Genomic DNA, 24474 nt, shown 5'->3' on the forward strand with positions numbered 1-24474 from the left:
CCTGATTTTATTTGTTACCATTAACCGCAATGATCGATAGATTCGATCACCATAGTTAGAAGATTAGTAGTTGTATCGTTACCAATTTTAATTGATAGATTCAATTATCACTAGTAACGAATAAAAGTATTTTTTAGGAATTTAAATAATTTAATTTGTATCGTTATCCCTCGTAATCGATTAATTCGATTAAAAAGAATAATGAATTGAAGTGAGAAAATTAATAAGTTAATCATCACAACCAATAAGAATGGTTGAAACCATTTAACTAAATAAAACTTATTTATATTTTAATTAAATAAACATTTTAATTAAAATTGATGATTGCCCATTGCGATTAATCGATTTAATCGGAACGAACAACAAATTAGTAATTTAACATTCATAATACATATTAATTTAAGAAAATAATTTATTAAAATAAATATTAAAAGAATTAGCAAAATTTTTAAATTAATTAAAATATATAAGTTAATTAAGGATTTGGTTTCAGTGTGGTTATTACTAAGGCTCATGGTATGGGGATCAAGGCTGGATACGTTGGATATAAGGCAATAGAGATTTACTGGTCAGATTTTGAGGGAGTGGGGTGCGCCTATAGTGTTGTGCATGTACTGAATCATGAAACAAGGTTTTTCACAAAAATATTGCTGGAGGAAGGATTCGAACCAATGACCCTCCCCTCACAACTGCCTCTCTTAACCACTCACCCACATGCGCTGGCTTGTTTGTTACACGCGTTCGCATCATAATATTGAAACCCAGAAACATAAAACTAAACGCGCGCGAATTTCAAATGCGCCAATACCATGAAGACACAGTCATCGTCCCCAACCAAACCTGCAAATTATACATATATTCTGCTACGATTTTGCTACGAACACATTCGTAGCCTTTTAACCCGGCAATACCAAAACCATGCATACGTAATAGAAACATTTCACGACACTCTCAAACTCTTCGTCCAGATAATACGAATTCAATGGTGTTCCCGATTGCCCCTAATTTTACCCCTAACCAGAAAGCCCCAAATCCAACTTATGAACCCTAATTCGGCCGATAATGGTGAATCATGCCAAACACACCCAGAAACCCAATTAATTATTCAAAAACGTTCACAATCATCACACAAATCATAATACACAAACAAATTAACATATGGATGCTTAAATCATGCCGATCGATTTAAAGTTTAGAAAGACCTACCTCGGGTTGTAGGAGATTGTTTTGGGGGTGTTGATGCTATGCAAGGGTCCAGGTAGCTTCAAAGTGATCCCACGAACGTATTGCAATCCTCAAATCCTTTTGAAAAGCTCCCAATCTCTGAAACCGAGTTTGAGTTTTCTTGAAGATTTTGTGTGCGTGAATATGCTTTCTCTGCAGAATTTCCAACCCCTATTGCATTGGTGTTATACCCCAAAATTTGCCCGCATCTTTTTTCAAGAAAACTCCAATCTGAAAATTAAGAGTCTCATATAATCATGGATTTTTATTTCAACAAATATCCTGACATATGAAATACTTAGTTTTTAGAATTTTTCTTATACAGTAATTCGGCTTGCAGTTGAATTTATTCTTACGCAAACGCCAAATACTGTTTATTACTTCACACATGCTATTTATTTATTTACAGATAAATAGTACTGACACAATTGGTACAGAGTTAAATCTTTTTGCAGGCGCAGAATCAGGAAACTCAGACTGTACTGGTAACAAGTAGATTATTATTATCATTTGTTTCCCACTAATTTTTGTACTATATTCCATTATTTTCAAAAATCTTTTCAAATCTCTTTTTCAAAAATCACATCTCTGTTTTTCCCAACACTATCTCCACTTTCTTTCAAATCTTACTTCCACTCAAATTTTCCTTTTGTACGGAATCACATCATTCCCCAACGTCTCTATCCTCCTTTCCATTCTATAAATACCTCCCATTTTCTTCCATAAAATCTCACATCAAATTCTAACTCATCTTTCAAATTCCTACCTCATATCTATTTTCTCTTCTTCCCTGACAAGAATGGCAAAGTGGATAGAGACACTGTCTCTTACAGTCATCACCATTGCTACGGTGATCATGACTTTCTTCTGCCTGCATAGTCCTGAAGAGTGTGGACCTGCAATGGTTGCACTCCCAATCATCTACATGTTATTGTTCATAGCATGGGTTATCAATCGTCATTCTTAAAATTTGCCGTATTTCTTATTTCTTAAATGTACCGTTTATTCGTCGTACTGTTCAATATAGTATGTAATATTTGTACTGTCAGTATTAAATGTTGTACTATTTGTCATAATATTGCTTAATTACTAAGATAATATTTTGTGTGTTTTCTGCCAGTCAAATATTCCTATTTCTGTGCATTAAATGATTTTCAGGGTTATTATCGGTAATTTTGCCCGCATGCAGTAAATATTAGTTATTTATTATGTCTGTGTTTCTAACAAGTCATGTAAATAAACTTTCATTTTTCACATAAAACAAAAACAAAAACAACAAAAAAGAAAATTAACTTTGACTATTGATTTTTCACTCTAACTGCTACGTCAATACCTGGACAGTCAGTTGACAGCCAAACTGCTGGCAGTACAATTCTCAGTGTTTTGTACCATCAATCAAATCAATCTTTCACAATTCAAAATTCTAAGATTTTTGTTCTAGAAGTCTTCTGAATATCACGCGATTAGCAGAGACTCAACACTGCACAAAAATCAGGTACGCTTAACTGTCTCCTACATAAACAGTCCCTGACTAGGGTTTTCTTGTTTTTACAGGAGAAACAAGTTTTTGAGAGCTCAAATGGATTTCATACACATCCATATATCGCAAAGTACCATCATACAAATTTTCAAACTTCAATTCACTCAGACGCACCGTCAGCAGCTCAAACAGTCAACAGACGACCCGTTTGACCAAAAAAGTCAACAGACAGTCAAAAATGAATTTTTTTGTCAAAGTCCATATTTTGTCAAAGGATTCATCATTTGATCATTGGATAATCATAATTCATCAAGGAAAGATCAAAAATCAACAAAACCCTAAGATTCAAAATTAGGGTTTTTGCCTGAAAAGTCAACTCAACTTTGACTGATCATAACTCTCTCATCCTTCATCCAAAAAATTCAAACCAAAGCTCATTTTGAAGGAAATTCAATTATCTTTCAAATGCCATTGATCCCATGGTCATTGGATTCACCATTTGAAAAATATGATCAAAGACATTACAGGTCATTTTCAAAGTCAACAAAAAGACACTTTTTTCAAAAGGACACACAAGGAGCATCAAAAATCATTTTGACATGAGACCGAAGACATTGGTTAGAGGACTCTTTGAGGTTTCCAAAAAGTGCAAGATCTCCTTCATATGACAAAAATTGAAGGATTTACACCTTGTTGAAGTTGGCTAAATTTTGGAAAATGCATGAAACCAACATTGCTCAAAAATGTATTTTTTCCAAATGGGGCCAAGTTTTCATGGTTCAAACATTATTTCCACAATATTATGGGCCTCCCACGACCAAGACTAAGCCCATACCTTTTTTTATCCATTTTTTGCTTGATTTTATCTTATTTTAAGATTAAATTAAAAGTAAAAATGGAAGGATAATGGATGGCTTAAATCTTAAGCATGACTCATCAAGGAATCTTCATTTTTCTGCAGAGAATTGAAGAGCAAGGCAAGAGAAGTAAAGGAGAAGAAGACTTGGTCAAATATTCAAGGATTTTTAATATTTAAAAATCAAACTTTCAACCAAGCAATCAATGCTCTTAGCTTCACTTCCAAGCAGCCCTTGGCCTATAAAAGAAGTGGAATACATCAACAACAAACACACCCACGAAATATAGCAAGAGTATAGCAAGAAAACTCATCAAATTTCTCAAAATTTCCATACACTTTGTAATTTCCAAATTCAATATTCCAATCAATATCAATACAAACCAATCATTCCAATCATCTCCTGGGATCTAATATAGTAAGTTAAGATCATAATTCATGGTTACATGTACATAAAACTCATGCTTTAAAAAGTTACATATTCATGTATTTTTCTAACTTTCGAATCTCATAACTAAGCATGTTTTAATGCCAACTAACGCTTCTAACAAGTTGCTAAGATGGTTTAGGGAAGATTTGAACCCTTACATGCAAGTCTTAACGTGAGAATACACATGTGCCATTCTTGAGGTTCCAAATATGTGAACTTTCGAATCCCATGATTGCAGGCGTTTTTAGACAAAACTAATGCCACCATCGTGTTCAGGAGGTCATTTTAAGTCGACCTGGGTGCCCCTTGTTTTTGTTAATGACCATTTTTGTAGGTTTTTGAAAGCATGAAAATCTGAAGCAAAATCCGCAGGTAAAGTTGTAGGAAAATCCGCAGCAAATTCCATAGGTAAATTGAAGAAGATGATGAATAGTGATGAGGACCCTTTGACTGCACGCGTGGCCTGTCCTCATCTTTCTATTCGCCAGTCAACTGAACGTGGGTCCCACGCTGGACTCTCAAAGTCAGCATGATCTCATGCTACACCTCTAATCACGTGTGCCATGTGACTCAAAATCTCAGCCCTTGATCTCCACTAAAAATCAATCCAACGCATCTGACAAGCAGCCCTATACCATGGACTCTCAGATTAACCACACCTGATCAGTATCCTTTTATTTTCTATTTTTATTTTAATTTCTTTGCAAAATTAATTAAAAATAGTTTTAAAAATCCAAAAAATACACAAAAAATATTTTTAGACTTCTAAAATAATATATTATTTTCTGAAATAAAAATATTTAATTTTTCTTCAAAATTTCAATATTTTGCATAATTAATTAGTATATATTTATATATTTGCTTTTTAATTATTCTAACCAATCAAAAAATCATAAAAAAAATTGTTCTTAATGTTAAATATTGTTTATATATTATAAACTAATTTTGTACATATTTTGAATAATTTTCTTTTTAAGTTTTAATTATTTGTATAATTATTTGTATAATTATGTATTAATTAGCTTAATCAATTTCAAATCAATTCCAAAAATTCCAAAAAATTAGTTTTGTTTTAAAATTAATTGACAAATATTTTGTACATATTTTAAACTTAATTTCTAGGTTTAAATCTATTTTCATCCTTTTTCTTCAGTTTAATTTAATTAATCATGCATTAATTATAATTAAAATCAATCATAAAAAATCCAAAAACATGCCTTTTATTTTTCTTGCAATTTAAATTCCTAGATAAATGTATAGGATGTCAAATTCATGTAAATAGTCTAGTTTACATTTCCTGCACAATCGATGTAATAGCGTAGATTTACTTTCCGCACTTTACATTTCCGCATTTTAATTTCCAGCAAATATAAACTGCGTGTATGTCAAAGATAAAATTGAACCGTTAGATCACTAACTTCAAAGATAAAATATCTGAATACAATCACAATCACACTTACACCTCTTAAGGTAATCCCTTCTCATTCTTTTCAAAATCAAAGTCAAAATTCTACTATTTTGAGTACAAAATCGAACCTTGCGTTTATATCCGGTGAAAGGATAGATTTTTAAAGGAAATAGGATAAAGACCTTACAACTCAGGGTAGACCTCCTAGTTTGCTTGCTCAAATCAAAACAAACAAAATTCTCATACACTGTTGTTTTTCAAAACAAAACTTTCAAAAAAGACAATACTTTGTATATATCCAAACACGGATTATTACGAAGTTAACGTTCTTTTCAAAAACATCTTTCGAAAGATAAACAAGCATTTTGTATACATCCACACACGAATCATTACAAAATTCAAATTACAAAAGTATTTGAAACCACATATGAGCAATTTCAGAGCAATTGAAAAGTGATCGAAAAACAAGTGAGCTAAGCAAACTTAAGAGCCCATGGATAACACTGGATACAAAGGATGCTAACACCTTCCCTTTGTATAACCTACCCCCTTACCCAGAATTTCTTAAAGGTCTTTTTTCTGTTTCTTTTATAAACCTTTCCTTAATTGGATAAAATAAAAGGTCGGTGGCGACTCTGTGAATTTTCAAAAATGCGAAAGCATTAAGCGATAAAAAGAGTCAGTTCACGTATCTCTACAGAACAGAGGTATGGCCCGGAATTAAAAAACGGAGGTCCACAGAACTGGCGACTCTGCTGGGGAGATACTTTCAAAAACAAAATGTTTTCAAAAGGGGTTACCTTAAGAGAATAGATCACTTCGATGTTTTCAATTGATTGACTTGATTGCTCTATTTTTTCAAAGGTTTGTTGGGGTATTTTGCTTGTGTGAAAGATTCTAACCCGAATCTCGAGATACCTTAAGTATATGACAATAGACCAAGGAAACTGTACGGCATGTACCGATACGGTTGATCTGGTAGTCATCGTTAGTGCGATACTTTGGTTTATACTGATGTCCCTTGAAAACGATCAAGGAGTATATTAGGCTTCCGAAATGTCATTAAACACTAATTTGTCTTAGAACCTTTTTAGTTGAACTTGACTTGTGGCCTATTAAGTGGCTAGCTTTGAAATTGATCGAAGTTAGTTATCCTCGAGGAATATTTTGATCGGCCGCTCGAGCGCCGTATTGAGATGTTACTTCCAAGGATCACAGAACCCGAATACTATTCTAGGACAGGTTTTAACCAACTCAACTTCAGTGGGGAGGGTATCACCTATCAGCTCCATGCAAGCCTTTAAACCTAAGGCTATTGTTTGACTTGTTTTTTTGTGCCACATGTTTGCATCATAAGCATATCATTTTTTGCACCAAACACTTCAAGGATCAAAGAGTTTACCTTTGTTTTTGCAGGTAATGGCTCCCGCCACCAAAGATTACATCCGAATCAACATCTCAGCGGTACCATCTGAGCTAAAAGACTTAGTGTCAGAATTCCCCAGGAATGTTCAATTCACTTAAAGGCATGGTCACCTACTCCATTTGGTTACCTCAAAATTTGAAGAAGACATGATACGGGTCCTGTTCCAGTTCTTTGACCCCGAACATCATTGCTTTACCTTTCCTGATTACCAGTTGGTACCCACTTTGGAAGAATTCTCTGAACTAATGGGATAGCCTGTTCGACATCAATTACCTTTCACTGGTTTGGAAAGGATTCCAAAACCTGAAGTCATTGCTGCTGCTTTACATCTGCGAAAATCAGAAATCGAGTCCAATTGGGAAACAAAGAGTGGAGTTAAGGGTTTGCTTGCCAAGTTCTTGTTGGAAAAGGCTCGACTACTGCTAGAAAACAAAAGTTATCCAGCTTTTGAGGAAGTTATGGCACTTTTGATCTATGGGTTGGTTTTATTCCCAAATCCCGACCAGTTCATAAGTGTACACATCATCAACCTTTTCCTAATCCGTAACCCGGTACCAACATTGCTGGGAGACATTCTACATTCTCTACACACTCGTACCATGAAGAAACGAGGAACTCTCATGTGCTGTATACCACTACTGGCTAGGTGGTTTACATTTCATCTTCCCCGATCAGTGTTGAGAAATGAACAAAGAATGCAATGGTCTCGCAAGATTATGTCTTTGTCTCATTCAGATATCCGGTGGAACAACTTCTTTTAAAGAGACATTACTATCATTGATCATTGTGGAGAATACCCTAATGTGCCACTCCTTGGCATCAAAGGAGGCATCACTTACAATCCCTCTTTAGCTCTACGCCAATTCGGATATGCAAGGAGCAACGGTCCTCATGACATGATTATCCATGGCATTGTGTTTGATTACGAGAATGATTCTCATAGACACCGACGAAGGTTCATACATGCATGGGGCAGTGTCTATAGAATAGAAAGCAAAACTCTGGGGCAATGGAATTCTATTCCTATGGAACCCTACCTCAGATGGGTCCGCACTCATGCTCAGAAACTCCTTATGCCATATCCTGCTGTTCTACCTGTGACTATTGAACCAGAGGTCGAAGGATATGAACCTCAAGTTATTCTACACCCGGACATGCCAACTGACCTAGAAGAGTTGCAAAAATCTTGGGTTCAACTCAAAGAGGAAAGAGACACCTTCAAAGCATACTGTCAAGACTATGAGAGAAGGATATTGGAGCTCACCGGACAGCTTCAAGAAGAACAGCAGATCAACACATTCCTGGGGGCAAAGAAAAAGCGTCCACGGGAGACCTGAAGGATCATTTATTTTATTTCTGTCTTGTAAGCCCAAATGAGGCAAAGAAAAAAGAAGCAAAAAAAAAAAGAAATAAATTGATTAACTAACGTTTGTTTCTTCTTTAACAAATCTAAACTCTAAGATCCTTGAAACATTGCACACACATTTCACTTCATGCATTGCATATACATTTCATACATTGCATTCATATACATTGCACATACATTTCATACATTGCATACACATGGCATCCAGTCATACACATTGCATAACAGGTTCACATGACGGATTTCTCATCTTCTCGCTGTTTATTTCAGTCAGAAGAGATGGAATCTGAAATGAGCATCAAGAATCTCGAAGCACAGAATGCCCAAGTTCAAGTGGCAATTCTGGAACTGGCAAAGGGGCAACAAGAACTGAAAGCCTTAATAATCAAGAAGAAAAAGAAGCCCAAAGGATCTGTAGGCGTGAGTCACCTGAAAAGGAAGATCAAAATCCCAGTCAAAAAGTTCAAAAAGCCACCGATCCCTGAAACAGTCGGTGATGATGAACAAGAAGACAATCAAAGCAACCAGGGTTCTGCTAAACCCTCTCTCTCTTCAAATGAAGAAAATGATCATTCTGGGGACGAACCGGATGATGAAAAATACCAACAGCTGGAAGACCGTATGAAAGCTATAGAGATACAAAAAATACCTGGCTTAGATTTCAATGATCTAGGGCTCATCTCGGATGTTGTTATCCCTCCAAAATTCAAAGTTCCTGTCTTTGCAAAATATGATGGAGTTTCTTGCCCGAAACTACATCTGAGATCCTATGTGAGGAAGATACAACCTCATACAACAGATAACAAGGTTCATACTTGGGAAGAATTAGCTGCTGCTTTTTACAAACAGTACCAATACAATGCTGATCTTGCGCCAACCCGTACTCAACTAAGGGGCATGTCTATGGGACCAAAAGAAAGTTTCAAAGGATATGCACAAAAGTGGAGAGATATGGCTGGAAGGGTTCAACCACCCTTATCTGATCACGAACTAGTTGACATGTTCATGGGCACTTTAACTGGCCCTTTCTATAGCCATTTGCTGGGAAGCTCATCATCAGGTTTCACTGACCTGATACTGACCGGAGAACGTGTCAAAAGTGGCATTCAAAATGGAAAAATTCAAATAGGTTCCACCTCTGGTACTACAAAAAGGCCCATCAGCGGGAGAAATGAGGTCAATGCAACACAAATTCAGAAAAGTCGCAAAAGTGAGCAGCATCAATCTGTAGGGGCAGTTCTGATCTCCGCATCTGCACCTCAAAAAGATCAGCAGCCAAAATATACGCATCGACCAGATGCACCAAGAAGAAATTTCACCAGAATCAACATGCCAATCTCTCAGGCATTGCAAGCAGATCTGATCACATTAAAAGGTCCTCCAAAGAATGTCAACACTTCCTCTCCGAATTATCGCCCTGATGCGACATGTGCTTATCACTCAAACTGTCCAGGACATGACGCAGATCACTGCTGGGCCTTGAAAAATAAAATACAAGATATGATAGATGCTGGTGAAGTTGAGTTCGATCCTCCAGAAACTCCAAATGTCATCACAGCACCTATGCCAAAGCATGACAAAACTGTCAACGCTATCCTGGACATTGTTTACATCTATGATGTGAACGAATTATCAACTCCACTCTGCGAAGTCAAAGGAAAGCTAATCCGAGCTGGTTACTTCCCAGGGTGTGACCCCGACTGCTTTTATTGCTCATACCTGCCCAATGGTTGTGAAAATCTGAGGATGGGAATTCAAAAATGGATGGATCGCCGTATCATTATGTTTGAGAGGCTCCCTTCTATGGACGTACTGTGCGAGGTCTTTGCAAACAGGATGAGAATAGAGGATGCCTCAGTGATATCCAGCTTACCGTTCAAAATCTCTGCCAAGGCTCCACTCAAAATTTCTGCTACACTCAAAGTAGCATCAGTAGCCATTGCTAGTCCAACTCCATTTCCATACTCCTCAGACAAAGCTGTCCCATGGGGATACGACGCTAATGTTTACATTCATGGAGTTAAGCAGAGTACCTCGACTGAAAAGACCGCAAAGTTAACTACTCCAACTGTGGGTAATATTGTGGGTACCAGCAAGATCACGAGAAGTGGAAGAATCTTTTCACCAGAAATTTCTCCAAATGTTGCTGTTGGTCCAGTCCGAGTCCCAGTTCCTAATCAAAATGTCAACGCTCGAGGCAAAGAGCCACAAGTTGAACAAGTTTAAACCCCGGTGGAGATCACTGCTGAGGATCCGTCAAAGCAAGAAATGGAGGAAATATTGAAAATCATCTGCAAGAGTGATTACAATATTATTGAGCAACTGGGGCACACTGCTTCAAAAATCTCAATGCTATCTCTGCTAAAATATTCAGAAGCTCATGCCAAAGCTCTTATGAAGTTCCTGAAAGCTGCGCATGTGCCTCAAGAGATCTCAGTCGACCAATTTGAGAATTGTGTTGCCAATCTAACCGTGAGCAATGGTCTCGGTTTCTCTGATGTGGATCTAACCCCTGCTGGAAAAAATCACAACAAAGCCTTACATATCTCCATTGAATGTAATGGCACCACTCTATCTCATGTGCTAGTAGATAACGGTTCTTCTTTGAACGTGTTACCGAAAACAGTACTGGAAAAGCTTGACTTCGAAGGAATTGTGTTACAGCCAAGTGATGTTGTGGTAAGAGCCTTTGACGGGTCAACCAGAACGGTATACGGAAAAGTGAATCTCCCAATCAGAGTGGGTTCTCAAATCTTTGATTCTATCTTTTACGTAATGGAAATTCACCCAGCCTACTCCTGTTTACTTGGACGCCCTTGGATACATGGGGCAAACGCTGTAACTTCTACCCTGCATCAGAAGTTAAAATATCCAGTAAAAGGAAAGATTGTCACAGTCTATGGCGAAGAGGAATATGTGGTTAGTCACCTAAGCAATTCCAAATATGTTGAGTTGGAGGACGAATTCATCGAAACTCCATGCCAATCATTTGAGGTGGTCTCTCCAGATGTCTCTACCACCAAGCATATTCCTGCTACTCCAACTACAACTATGGCTTCTCTCAAAGATGCCAAAGCCATGATTGAACAGGGTGATTGCACAGTATGGGGACAGCTTCCCGATATACCTTACAAATCTGACAAGCTAGGCCTGGGCTATGATAGTGAAAATCAAAAGAATGATCAAAGTCCTCGTTCTGAAGGATTGATGTCACACTTTGTCAACCAAGAAGTAAACGCTATTGAAGATGAAGGAGTGTTCATGAACCATATCATTCAGCCATGTCCAGATGAAATTCCGCCTATTTCCATGGGAATGTGGGATGCTGTGGGAGAACCAAACGGCGGGTATAATTATCAGTATGCCGCACCTCAGAATTCTTATATTGCTATGGAGGACCTTACCCCGACTGGATGGGGTGATCAAATTGGAAATGACGAAAGTTTCACAAGTCCTGTCACTGAGCAATATCAAAATCCACCCAAAGAAGTATGGGACACGCTAGGAGAACCCAGCGGCAAATATGACTATGTGGTGAAATATTCCGCTCCTCCAAGCTCACAAATTGCTATGAAGGACATTGTCCCAACTGGATGGGATGAACATTACGATGACAATTTCGCTTTCGAAGAAGCCAGGGAAATACCAAATAACGAGGGTTGCTTTCTGTCAGCATACACTCCTCACCAAGATGCACAAGTCTCTATTCAAAGTATCATCCCGACTTCATGGGACGGCCTTATCGAGCATCTCGCTCAGCCAACAGAGATATCTCAGCCTGGGCTCTCAGCAGAGTATATCCCTTATCCCGAAGGATCACCGACTCATTTTCCCACTAATGAAATCAATGCTGTGGAAGATGAAAAAGACAACTGCAACTGGAACAGCTGGATACTCCCTGCTCACAACAGTGGATTGAACAACTGGAAAGCTGAGGATGTGATCTCCTTTGACCAGGAGTAAATGCCATTTCCTGTTTTCTTTGTGTATATTGTGCAAAGATAAAAATGGTTCCTGAACAATCGAACCATGAGCTCGAAAGCCGTGTGCCTTAGCACACTGGTCCTTCTATAAGGGCTTATCATATCATGATCATGTGCATTCAATAAAATCATGGGACGCTTGCATATTTAAATTTTGTGATCCTTTTTCTTTCTTTCTTCACTTTCTAATAGCTATGTTTTTTCTTCACACATACTCACATAATTAACATGCAGATTCACATACACTCTGGATCCAGTCAACAACGATTCTGCTATTGCCCGTCATGACTTTGAAAATCCGATTTACCAAACTGAGGATGAAAGTGAGGAAGATTGTGAAGTGCCAAGAGAACTTGCAAGGCTGCTAGAACAAGAAAACAAGGCCATACAGCCTCACGATGAGCCAATTGAGGTCATCAACTTGGGCAGCAACGAAGAAAAGAAAGAAGTCAAAATAGGGGCTGAGTTAGAACACAGCATCAAGCAAAGACTGATTCAAATGCTGCGAGACTACGTCGAGATATTCGCCTGGTCCTTTGAGGATATGCCAGGCCTTGACACGGACATTGTAGTTCATCGCCTACCAATCAAAGAAGGTAGCATTCCAGTCAAACAGAAACTACGAAGGAGTAGGCCTGATATGTCAAAAAAGATCAAAGACGAGGTTGAAAAACAGTTCAATGCCGGATTCCTAAAAGTTGTAAGTTATCCTCCTTGGATAGCTAACATCGTGCCTGTACCTAAAAAAGACGGGAAAGTCAGAATGTGCGTGGACTACAGAGATCTGAACCGGGCAAGCCCCAAAGATGATTTCCCTCTACCACACATCGATGTACTGGTTGACAATACCGCACAATGCAAGGTATTCTCCTTTATGGACGGATTCTCAGGGTACAATCAAATCAAGATGGCACCCGAAGACATGGAAAAAACAACCTTCACAACACCCTGGGGAACCTTTTGTTACAAAGTAATGCCCTTTGGTCTGAAAAACGCAGGAGCAACCTATCAACGTGCAATGGTAGCGCTATTTCATGATATGATTCATCAGGAAATAGAGGTGTATGTCGATGACATGATTGCAAAATCCAACACCGAGGAAGAACATTTGGGTCATTTACACAAGTTGTTTGACAGACTCAAGAAATACAAGTTGCGACTGAACCCAAATAAGTGTACCTTTGGAGTAAGATCCGGCAAACTCTTAGGTTTCATCGTCAGCAGCAAAGGTATTGAAGTTGATCCCGCCAAGGTTAAAGCCATTCAAGAAATGCCTATACCTCGTACCGAGAAACAAGTTAGAGGATTCTTGGGACGTCTAAATTACATCGCCCGATTTATTGCCCACATGACTACTACTTGCGTGCCGATCTTCAAACTGTTGAAGAAAGATCAAGTGGAAAGGTGGAATGACAAATGCCAGTTAGCCTTTGAAAAAATCAAAGAATATCTCCAAAAACCTCCAATCTTGTTGCCACCTGTGGAAGGCAGACCTCTGATAATGTACCTAACTGTGTTAGAAGACTCAATGGGGTGTGTACTAGGACAACATGACGAATCCGGCCGAAAGGAGCACGCAATCTACTATCTTAGCAAAAAGTTTGCCGATTGTGAAACAAGATACTCACTACTCGAAAAAACTTGTTGTGCCTTAGCTTGGGCAGCTCGCCGGCTAAGACAGTACATGCTAAATCACACCACTTTCCTAATCTCCAAGATGGATCCCATCAAATACGTGTTCGAAAAACCTGCTCTCTCTGGAAGAATAGCGAGATGGCAAATGATCTTAACAGAATATGACATTCAATACACTTCACAAAAAGCAATCAAAGGAAGTGTGGTAGCTGATCATCTGGCTCATCAAGTAGTGGATGATTATCGAGCATTGAACTTTGACTTCCCAGACGAAGACATTATGCTAGTCAATGACTACAAACAATCAGGACCAGAAGAAGGACCCGAGCCAGGATCCCGGTGGACTATGGTTTTTGACGGAGCTTCTAATGCACTTGGCAATGGCATCGGAGCTGTGATCATTTCCCCCGCAGGAAGTTACACACCATTCACTACCAGATTATGCTTCAATTGCACTAACAAAATAGCCGAATACGAAGCATGTATTCTGGGTCTTAAAGCTGCAATCGATCTAAGAATCAAATTCCTGGAAGTCTACGGAGACTCGGCCTTGGTAATCTACCAAGTCAAAGGGGAATGGGACACAAAGCACCCGAATCTAATTCCTTACAAAGAATACGTGCTGAGTTTGATTCTTTACTTCAAAGAAATCACTTTCGAACACATCCCACGCGAGGAAAATCAACTAGCTGATGCTTTAGCTACCATGTCATCCATGTTCAAAGTCAGGTGGGACAACGAGGCGCCTATGATCACCATTTACAGGCAAGATGAACTATCCTATTGCAATGAGATCAATACCGAAGGAACCGAGGAAAAACCATGGTTCCATGAAGTAAAAAGATATCTCGAAGCTCAGGAGTACCCTGAAGGGGCATCCATTAATGACAGAAAGTTTATAAGGAGATTTGCTGCCAAATTCTTTCTAAGCAATGGAACCCTATACAAACGCAACCATGACTCGACTTTACTTCGCTGTGTAAACAAGAAGGAAGCGGAACAGATCATGGAAGAAATACACAATGGTACCTTCGGTACTCATTCCAGTGGACATACAATGGCTAAAAAGATCCTGAGAGCAGGTTATTACTGGTCTACCATGGAAACAGACTGCCATCATCACTCCCGAACATGTCACAAATGCCAGATATACGCTGACAAAGTACATGTACCTCCAGTTCCATTAAGCGTCCTGACGGCTCCTTGGCCTTTTGCAATGTGGGGTATTGATATGATTGGAGAAATCAAACCTACTGCCTCCAACGGACATCGCTTTATCCTGGTCGCTATTGACTACTTCACAAAGTGGGTAGAAGCAGCTTCATTTGCTTCTGTTACCAAGAATGTGGTGGCCCGGTTCATCAAATACAATCTCATTTGTCGGTATGGCATCCCTGAACGGATTATCACGGACAATGGCACAAATCTAAACAACAGAATGATTACTGAACTTTGCACACAGTTCAAGATCAAGCATCATAATTCCTCTCCATATCGACCAAAGATGAACGGCGCGGTGGAAGCTGCCGACAAGAACATCAAGAAAATCATACAAAAAATGACAGTAACCTACAAAGACTGGCATGAGATGTTGCCTTTTGCTCTTCATGGTTATCGCACATCTGCGCGTACTTCAACAGGGGCAACTCCATTCTCCTTAGTCTATGGTATGGAGGCAGTTCTCCCAATTGAAATTCAGATTCCTTCCCTAAGGATTATGAAAGAAGCCAATCTAGACGAAGACGATTGGATTCAAACACGGTTGGACCAGATAAACTTGATTGATGAGAAAAGGCTCGCAGCTATTTGTCATGGTCAGCTATACCAAAAGCGTATGATCAAAGCCTTCAACAAAAAAGTCAAAAGTCAAGCATACCAAACTGGTGGCTTGGTTGTCAAACGCATCATCTTACCACAAGGTGATCCCAGAGGCAAATGGACTCCCACCTACGAGGGACCATTCATAATCAAGAAAATATTCTCCGGCGGAGCCATGTTGCTTACCACCATGGATGGCGAGGATTTCCCACACCCTGTGAATGCTGACATAGTCAAAAAATACTTCTCTTAAAAAGAAAAAAAAACAAAAAAAAAAACACAGCTCGCTAAGTTGAAAACCTGAAAGGGCAACTTAGGCAAAAATGAGCGTCTCGGTGGATTGAAAACCCGAAAGGGCGATCCAGGCAAAAATTAGAGACTAAACAAATACTATCCCGGTAGGCTGAAAACCTGAAAGGGCAGCCTAGGCAAAAACTAGGGAATGAAGCATACAACTGTGTTCCGTTCAGCTGCCTACTCACCATCAAGATTCAACACCTCAAAGACACCGATCAGTCCAATCACTTTCTTCCAACAAATGAGGGATGAGATGCTCGAGGACAGATTGGCAATAGCAGAGTTGAAACTTGACTGGATCGTTTTCACATAGCTATTTATCTTTATAAATATTTTCCAAAACTTTCTGACAATTTCCTACTTCTAGGATTGTTGTCTCCCTGTGCTAACCAGCCTATCATGGCTCTTTTTCAAAAATCAATGCAGCTTAGGCTCAAAAATCACTATTTTCCCTTTTTCTGTTTTAAATACGTAAGCGTCCCAATGATAATTTTGAATGAGCATGTGCATTTGAATATGATTGATGTTTACCAGGAAAAACAGGAATAGCATTCAGGAAATGTCCTAATTATCTGGACATCATTCCATCAGAAGAAAATCCCCAAGAGGAGCGCCTTTCTCAGCAAATTCCTCAAAAAGATTTTCTCTTCAAAATAAGTCTTATCCCCCAGCAGGGTTGTTCCAGATTACTATCTTCAGAAGGTGTGATCCCCGCACCCGGACTTGGTCAGATAGTGCATCGGAGGATTATGCATCTTCCTCATTCCCATTTGAAAGGGCATCAGAACTTCCAGCTACCTTTCATTCTCAAGAGATATTCAAAGATCCTTCAACAGAGTACCAGGGTTCTCAAAGAATTTCCCCAGCCGAGGGTACTCAAACAAGACAAAAGATCATCAACGATCACAATACATTCATGTCCAGATGACTAGTGGGAATTTATTTTTCCAACTAGAAGCTTGACACGCATCATATTCATACATCACATTCATACATCACATATTCATATTCATATTCATACATCACATTCATACATCACATATTCATATTCATACATCATATTCATACATCATATTCATACATCATGCATCATGCGCATATTCATACGCATATTCATACACAACATCACCTGCATATTTCTCTGGGAATATCATACATTACATGCATCATGAACATTGCACATTACTAACTTGATTTTTCAGGTAGACAGATATCTTCAACAAAGATGTTCTCGATCACATGCAGTGTTCACCTGAATTCCATGAACGGTTCTCTCAGATATAATCAAGCCGAAGATTCATTCTGATCACTAACCAACTCAAAAACAGACATCACAGATCTAAAGTTGATACCTCAGACGGTTCCAGAACGATCTAATATTGCAGATCTAGAGCGATACCTCAGACGGTTCCAGAACGATCTAATATTGCAGATCTAGAGCGATACCTCAGACGGTTCCAGAACGATCTAGCATCAAAGATCTAAAGCGATACCTCAGACGGTTCCAAAACGATCTAACATTGCAGATCTAAAGCGATACCTCAGACGGTTCCAGAACGATTTAACATTGCAGATCTAAAGCGATACCTCAGACGGTTCCACAATGATCAACTTCCAAAATCTAAATCGGAAAAACTTTGGACAAGTTCCGTAACGATTATCTTCCAAGACTTAAAGCGGTATCCTTGGACGGTTCTGAAACAGTCAACACAAAGACTTTCAAATCCTTCATCAAGATATAATCAATGGATTCATTCTGATGAACAAACCCTCAACCCATTTACCAGGTGGCATCTGAAAGCCCATCCCAGGTAATGTTTCAATTTGCCAACAACATTTCGCAGACGACACTCAAATGCAACTTCCAACATCTCTTCTGATCAAGGTAAGTGCAAATTTTCAGGGCATCTAAATATTCAATCATCTTCTACCTTCAGATTTCAGACAATCTCTTCAGGTTTAAGAAGATTGAATAGGGGCAACTGTTATACCCCAAAATTTGCCCGCATCTTTTTTCAAGAAAACTCCAATCTGAAAATTAAGAGTCTCATATAATCATGGATTTTTATTTCAACAAATATCCTGACATATGAAATACTTAGTTTTTAGAATTTTTCTTATACATTAATTCGGCTTGCAGTTGAATTTATTCTTACGCAAACGCCAAATACTGTTTATTACTTCACACATGCTATTTATTTATTTACAGATAAATAGTACTGACACAATTGGTACAGAGTTAAATCTTTTTGCAGGCGCAGAATCAGGAAACTCAGACTGTACTGGTAACAAGTAGATTATTATTATCTTTTGTTTCCCACTAATTTTTGTACTATATTCCATTATTTTCAAAAATCTTTTCAAATCTCTTTTTCAAAAATCACATCTCTCTTTTTCCCAACACTATCTCCACTTTCTTTCAAATCTTACTTCCACTCAAATTTTCCTTTTGTACGGAATCACATCATTCCCCAACGTCTCTATCCTCCTTTCCATTCTATATATACCTCCCATTTTCTTCCATAAAATCTCACATAAAATTCTAACTCATCTTTCAAATTCCTACCTCATATCTATTTTCTCTTCTTCCCTGACAAGAATGGCAAAGTGGATAGAGACACTGTCTCTTACAGTCATCACCATTGCTACGGTGATCATGACTTTCTTCTGCCTGCATAGTCCTGAAGAGTGTGGACCTGCAATGGTTGCACTCCCAATCATCTACATGTTATTGTTCATAGCATGGGTTATCAATCGTCATTCTTAAAATTTGCCGTATTTCTTATTTCTTAAATGTACCGTTTATTCGTCGTACTGTTCAATATAGTATGTAATATTTGTACTGTCAGTATTAAATGTTGTACTATTTGTCATAATATTGCTTAATTACTAAGATAATATTTTGTGTGTTTTCTGCCAGTCAAATATTCCTATTTCTGTGCATTAAATGATTTTCAGGGTTATTATCGGTAATTTTGCCCGCATGCAGTAAATATTAGTTATTTATCATGTCTGTGTTTCTAACAAGTCATGTAAATAAACTTTCATTTTTCACATAAAACAAAAACAAAAACAACAAAAAAGAAAATTAACTTTGACTGTTGATTTTTCACTCTAACTGCTACGTCAATACCTGGACAGTCAGTTGACAGCCAAACTGCTGGCAGTACAATTCTCAGTGTTTTGTACCATCAATCAAATCAATCTTTCACAATTCAAAATTCTAAGATTTTTGTTCTAGAAGTCTTCTGAATATCACGCGATTAGCAGAGACTCAATACTGCACAAAAATCAGGTACGCTTAACTGTCTCCTACATAAACAGTCCCTGACTAGGGTTTTCTTATTTTTACAGGAGAAACAAGATTTTGAGAGCTCAAATGGATTTCATACACATCCATATATCTCAAAGTACCATCATACAAATTTTCAAACTTCAATTCACTCAGACGCACCGTCAGCAGCTCAAACAGTCAACAGACGACCCGTTTGACCAAAAAAGTCAACAGACAGTCAAAAATGAAATTTTTTGTCAAAGTCCATGTTTTGTCAAAGGATTCATCATTTGATCATTGGATGATCATAATTCATCAAGGAAAGATCAAAAATCAACAAAACCCTAAGATTCAAAATTAGGGTTTTTGCCTGAAAAGTCAACTCAACTTTGACTGATCATAACTCTCTCATCCTTCATCCAAAAAATTCAAACCAAATCTCATTTTGAAGGAAATTCAATTATCTTTCAAATGCCATTGATCCCATGGTCATTGGATTCACCATTTGAAAAATATGATCAAAGACATTACAGGTCATTTTCAAAGTCAACAAAAAGACACTTTTTTCAAAAGGACACACAAGGAGCATCAAAAATCATTTTGACATGAGACCAAAGACATTGGTTAGAGGACTCTTTGAGGTTTCTAAAAAGTGCAAGATCTCCTTCATATGACAAAAATTGAAGGATTTACATCTTGTTGAAGTTGGCTAAATTTTGGAAAATGCATGAAACCAACATTGCTCAAAAATGTATTTTTTCCAAATGGGGCCAAGTTTTCATGGTTCAAACATTATTTCCACAATATTATGGGCCTCCCACGACCAAGACTAAGCCCATACCTTTTTTTATCCATTTTTTGCTTGATTTTATCTTATTTTAAGATTAAATTAAAAGTAAAAATGGAAGGATAATGGATGGCTTAAATCTTAAGCATGACTCATCAAGGAATCTTCATTTTTCTGCAGAGAATTGAAGAGCAAGGCAAGAGAAGTAAAGGAGAAGAAGACTTGGTCAAATATTCAAGGATTTTTAATATTTAAAAATCAAACTTTCAACCAAGCAATCAATGCTCTTAGCTTCACTTCCAAGCAGCCCTTGGCCTATAAAAGAAGTGGAATACATCAACAACAAACACACCCACGAAATATAGCAAGAGTATAGCAAGAAAACTCATCAAATTTCTCAAAATTTCCATACACTTTGTAATTTCCAAATTCAATATTCCAATCAATATCAATACAAACCAATCATTCCAATCATCTCCTGGGATCTAATATAGTAAGTTAAGATCATAATTCATGGTTACATGTACATAAAACTCATGCTTTAAAAAGTTACATATTCATGTATTTTTCTAACTTTCGAATCTCATAACTAAGCATGTTTTAATGCCAACTAACGCTTCTAACAAGTTGCTAAGATGGTTTAGGGAAGATTTGAACCCTTACATGCAAGTCTTAACGTGAGAATACACATGTGCCATTCTTGAGGTTCCAAATATGTGAACTTTCGAATCCCATGATGCAGGCGTTTTTAGCCAAAACTAATGCCACCATCGTGTTCAGGAGGTCATTTTAGGTCGACCTGGGTGCCCCTTGTTTTTGTTAATGACCATTTTTGTAGGTTTTTGAAAGCATGAAAATCTGAAGCAAAATCCGCAGGTAAAGTTGTAGGAAAATCCGCAGCAAATTCCATAGGTAAATTGAAGAAGATGATGAATAGTGATGAGGACCCTTTGACTGCACGCGTGGCCTGTCCTCATCTTTCTATTCGCCAGTCAACTGAACGTGGGTCCCACGCTGGACTCTCAAAGTCAGCATGATCTCATGCTACACCTCTAATTACGTGTGCCATGTGACTCAAAATCTCAGCCCTTGATCTCCACTAAAAATCAATCCAACGCATCTGACAAGCAGCCCTATACCATGGACTCTCAGATTAACCACACCTGATCAGTATCCTTTTATTTTCTATTTTTATTTTAATTTCTTTGCAAAATTAATTAAAAATAGTTTTAAAAATCCAAAAAATACACAAAAAATATTTTTAGACTTCTAAAATAATATATTATTTTCTGAAATAAAAATATTTTATTTTTCTTCAAAATTTCAATATTTTGCATAATTAATTAGTATATATTTATATATTTGCTTTTTAATTATTCTAACCAATCAAAAAATCATAAAAAAAATTGTTCTTAATGTTAAATATTGTTTATATATTATAAACTAATTTTGTACATATTTTGAATAATTTTCTTTTTAAGTTTTAATTATTTGTATAATTATGTATTAATTAGCTTAATCAATTTCAAATCAATTCCAAAAATTCCAAAAAATTAGTTTTGTTTTAAAATTAATTGACAAATATTTTGTACATATTTTAAACTTAATTTCTAGGTTTAAATCTATTTTCATCCTTTTTCATCATTTTAATTTAATTAATCATGCATTAATTATAATTAAAATCAATCATAAAAAATCCAAAAACATGCCTTTTATTTTTCTTGCAATTTAAATTCCTAGATAAATGTATAGGATGTCAAATTCATGTAAATAGGCTAGTTTACATTTCCTGCACAATCGATGTAATAGCGTAGATTTACTTTCCGCACTTTACATTTCCGCATTTTAATTTCCAGCAAATATAAACTGCGTGTATGTCAAAGATAAAATTGAACCGTTAGATCACCAACTTCAAAGATAAAATATCTGAATACAATCACAATCACACTTACACCTCTTAAGGTAATCCCTTCTCATTCTTTTCAAAATCAAAGTCAAAATTCTACTATTTTGAGTACAAAATCGAACCTTGCGTTTATATCCGGTGAAAGGATAGATTTTTAAAGGAAATAGGATAAAGACCTTACAACTCAGGGTAGACCTCCTAGTTTGCTTGCTCAAATCAAAACAAACAAAATTCTCATACACTGTTGTTTTTCAAAACAAAACTTTCAAAAAAGACAATACTTTGTATATATCCAAACACGGATTATTACGAAGTTAACGTTCTTTTCAAAAACATCTTTCGAAAGATAAACAAGCATTTTGTATACATCCACACACGGATCATTACAAAATTCAAATTACAAAAGTATTTGAAACCACATATGAGCAATTTCAGAGCAATTGAAAAGTGATCGAAAAACAAGTGAGCTAAGCAAACTTAAGAGCCCATGGATAACCATGGATACAAAGGGTGCTAACACCTTCCCTTTGTATAACCTACCCCCTTACCCAGAATTTCTTAAAGGTCTTTTTTCTGTTTCTTTTATAAACCTTTCCTTAATTGGATAAAATAAAAGGTCGGTGGCGACTCTGTGAATTTTCAAAAATGCGAAAGCATTAAGCGATAAAAAGAGTCAGTTCACGTATCTCTACAGAACAGAGGTATGGCCCGGAATTAAAAAACGGAGGTCCACAGAACTGGCGACTCTGCTGGGGAGATACTTTCAAAAACAAAATGTTTTCAAAAGGGGTTACCTTAAGAGAATAGATCACTTCGATGTTTTCAATTGATTGACTTGATTGCTCTATTTTTTCAAAGGTTTGTTGGGGTATTTTGCTTGTGTGAAAGATTCTAACCCGAATCTCGAGATACCTTAAGTATATGACAATAGACCAAGGAAACTGTACGGCATGTACCGATACGGTTGATCTGGTAGTCATCGTTAGTGCGATACTTTGGTTTATACTGATGTCCCTTGAAAACGATCAAGGAGTATATTAGGCTTCCGAAATGTCATTAAACACTAATTTGTCTTAGAACCTTTTTAGTTGAACTTGACTTGTGGCCTATTAAGTGGCTAGCTTTGAAATTGATCGAAGTTAGTTATCCTCGAGGAATATTTTGATCGGCCGCTTGAGCGCCGTATTGAGATGTTACTTCCAAGGATCATAGAACCCGAATACTATTCTAGGACAGGTTTTAACCAACTCAACTTCAGTGGGGAGGGTATCACCTATCAGCTCCATGCAAGCCTTTAAACCTAAGGCTATTGTTTGACTTGTTTTTTTGTGCCACATGTTTGCATCATAAGCATATCATTTTTTGCACCAAACACTTCAAGGATCAAAGAGTTTACCTTTGTTTTTGCAGGTAATGGCTCCCGCCACCAAAGATTACATCCGAATCAACATCTCAGCGGTACCATCTGAGCTAAAAGACTTAGTGTCAGAATTCCCCAGGAATGTTTAATTCACTGAAAGGCATGGTCACCTACTCCATTTGGTTACCTCAAAATTTGAAGAAGACATGATACGGGTCCTGTTCCAGTTCTTTGACCCCGAACATCATTGCTTTACCTTTCCTGATTACCAGTTGGTACCCACTTTGGAAGAATTCTTTGGAAGACATCATTGCTTGCACCAATATTTCCCAATCATTTATGCACGAAAATTATATCGTAATTTGCAATAAATATTGATTGGATTTGATCAATATGAATCATTTCACTCAATATTTGATTTTCTTTTCCATTATATCACTTTAAATCATTTTTAAATGAAATAAAAATTATATAAAATCAAATAAAAGGCTAAAATTCGTGGCATATGGTTTGGATAGCCTAAATGACTTGTGGACCAAATTTAAGTCATAAAAATATAGGCCCATTTACAGGAAATCCAATTTGAACCTCCTTTATTTCACATCTTATCCTCCAAAATTACCCAACTTTGACCAAGCATATCTCACTCAATTTTTAAGCTATGAATGAGTTCTAGGACGTTTTGGAAACCTCAAGATGTCCTCTATAAGCCACTTTAGAACATATTTTCCATTTTGAGCTTTTGTTGAGTGTTTGATGAAGAAGCCATTTAAGATTGCTTGAGATTTATGGGTTTAGGGTTTTTGAAAAGAGAGAAGAAAAGACAGAAATGCATATAACAAGAGATGATGAATGCGTGAAAAAGGATAAAATGAATATGAGATATGTTTATATAGACACGGACGTGAAAACAAAATGCAATGAAATCATGATTGAGAGCAGTTACAGAATGCAAAGAATCAATCACATTTAATGTTGAGAGACGTTAGTGGAGATAGCGTGAGATTTGAAATGATTTGCACAGTAACCTAGGGAGGCGTTTCATCAACGGTACGCATGCTTGTCCCTTCAGAATGAACACGTGGTCATCATCTGGAATAGCTGGTGACAGCTGTTTTGCTTTAACAGAAGTTTTGTATCATACTTTAGACATATGAAACGTTATGAATAACAGAATCAGAGTGTCTAAATGATCATACATAACCAAAACATCTGATAAGAAAA

The sequence above is a fragment of the Vicia villosa genome, linkage group LG5 (genome assembly GCF_029867415.1).
Source record: "Vicia villosa cultivar HV-30 ecotype Madison, WI linkage group LG5, Vvil1.0, whole genome shotgun sequence".
Taxonomy (NCBI): Eukaryota; Viridiplantae; Streptophyta; class Magnoliopsida; order Fabales; family Fabaceae; genus Vicia; species Vicia villosa.